The 2,469-nt window shown below is 34.5% G+C and overlaps 1 non-coding gene across 1 annotated transcript; it reads right to left on the bottom strand.

Moving 5' to 3' along the window:
* Nucleotides 1-492: 492 nt before the first annotated feature.
* On the bottom strand, nt 493-562 carry Smp_tRNA_01420_Pseudo_CGA.1.1. The gene has a single exon. It is a non-coding gene (tRNA).
* Nucleotides 563-2,469: the final 1,907 nt, after the last annotated feature.

The raw sequence follows: 2,469 nt of genomic DNA, 5'->3' as shown, positions 1-2,469 counted from the left end.
TTCTTTTTTTTATTATTCATTTTGAGATTAGGTAGGAAGCAGTAAGTCAATACAGATAAATTTTTCATATATTTGTGCATATTATTTTTAGAAATGTAGTTTGTTTGTTTTTTTGACAATTAATCTCTGAAGGTTATTCTTACTATTAGAAATCAATACACATGACTTTTAACTAAACAAAGACTAGTTAAATAAATATGAATAAAAATATCCAGAACAAAATTAATAATAATTAATACATTGTAACTATGTTGATTTAATTAATAACTTTTATTATATTATATTTACTTATAAATAATTATGTCTGAAAACGGAATAGTGACGAAAAAATATTTTGTACATTATCAGAATGAGGTTTCGTGGAGATTTTAGTAATTTTATATAGTTGAGACCACGAATCAATTGAAGCTAGACTACCATGGAAAACCTGGAAGCACTGGACGGCCGTCTCGTCCTATTATGGGACTCCTCAACAGTGCGTATCCACGATCCCGCCTCGCGAGATTCGAACCCAGGATCTACCAGTCTCGCGCCGGAGCACTTAACCACTAGAGCACTGAGACGGCATCCAACGGTGTTAATGTCTAACCTCAACCAATCCACGAAATTGCGCGACCATCTTCCATTGCACTGAGGTAGATACCTGTCTCTACCTGACATGGATTAGCTCCACTGGTCACGACTTCTCACTAGAACTCCAGGAATCACCTCATGGAGCCAGTCACTAGTGAGCATATGATCATTATCAGAAGGGATTTTTCTGGAGATTTTAGTAATTTTATATAGTTAAGATCATAAGTCAATTAAAGCTTGACCACCATGGAAAACCTGGAAGCAATGGACGACCGTTTTGTCCTATTGTGGGACTCCTCATTAATTAATTGTGTTAATTATATATGAATGTACCTTGATCGAGTTTCTAGTTTTTCAATGATAGACTTTTGGCTGAAACTTCGTTTCTCTTTTTTTTCTTCTTAAATAAAAGTTTATGTAAAGAAACGAGTATTGATAAAAAAGAAATGAAACGATCGATGTCCAGTGTGTAAATAAACTATTTATGGTACTTTTGCCAAATATGATAATAGATTTAATTTGGATCATATGATCATACAGATCATGAGGAAAGAGACATACTTTATTGGCTGAAGATAAGGCTTTATTTGCTTACGGACATGTATCTATATTTTTGGACAAGTTTTACATATATAACCGATTTAATTAGTCAATTAAAACTTTCTACTCAATTCTAGAATTATTACTATTGTAGTTGGTTTGGGCATATTACTTACTTACTCATTTTACCCCTTGTGGTGGAGCATAGGCCTCCCATCACCATTCTCTAATGAACTCTGTCCCGGGCAATCCTTTCCAGTTGTTTCTAGTTGCTATTCCTTCTTTTCATGTCTGCCTCAATTCCCGCCTCAGTGTGTTCTTTCTCCTTCCTCCTTGTCTTTTCCCTTCAGGATTCCAAATTAGCACTAGCCTCGTGATGCGGTTTGATGATTTCCGTAATGTATATCCTATCCACTTCCATTGTCTTTTCTTAATTTCCAGCGGAAAACAGCTTTGTTGAATAACGCTAACCAGAATTATCAAGTTGAGAGTATAACAAGTGTTTATTTCGGTATCTGTACTTGAACAGACGCCTAACGTAACAATGGGTCACCCGATAATCATTTTATTCGAGAGGATTTAATAACACCGTTCGGCATGGTTAGAGAGATACGGTAATAGACTCAAAAGAAGCTCTACGACCGAACACCTTGTGAGCACGGGTCATTCTATGAAAATGGACCCATGGTTCCTAGTCATTTACAAGGTAGATAGAAACCTGAAAAAGTATGTTCCTTTTCATGGCATTGCTGAAGCATTTGGCATGCGTATAAAAAATCATAACCATGTATGTCAAAGAGATTTTTTCAATCTCTTCTATTACTAAAGTCTTGATCTCTAGATTTCGAAAGTCATTATCCTTTCGCTCTCTTTTTCTCCTACCTTGTACTTCTAAACGACATTCATTTTTTTCTATTTTTTTTTCGATTGAATTCTTAATAAATTCCAAAACTTTATCTTATCAAATGTCACGACCTTCTTTCACAGTTATTGGTCTTTATCGAAAGTCTATGAAAGTGTACACGGATATTAAAGATCTCAACAATTGGACTTTCAATTACTCGACAGGACGTACATTTTATTTTCTAATTTGTTACTTTGCTCAGTAATTATTGTTTGAGACAAAAAAAGTATTATTGATCGTTATGAAAAGAAATATATATTTGCGACTAGACAGCTTTGACAATGAATTAGCCAGAAAGAGAACTCTTCTTCGGAACAATCGTCTCTCATTCACGTTTCAACAGCTGTGTATACATATTACAAAGATGAGGAAACTCCAATAAAAGTTAGTTTTTCGTCCTCGAAAGCAGTGCTCATGCAAAGATTCAATTGTACTTCCCAATGTGTTTAAAA

This window comes from Schistosoma mansoni, chromosome 1 (genome assembly GCF_000237925.1).
Source record: "Schistosoma mansoni strain Puerto Rico chromosome 1, complete genome".
NCBI lineage: Eukaryota > Metazoa > Platyhelminthes > Trematoda > Strigeidida > Schistosomatidae > Schistosoma > Schistosoma mansoni.
This window is presented reverse-complemented; position numbering and strand designations above follow the sequence as displayed.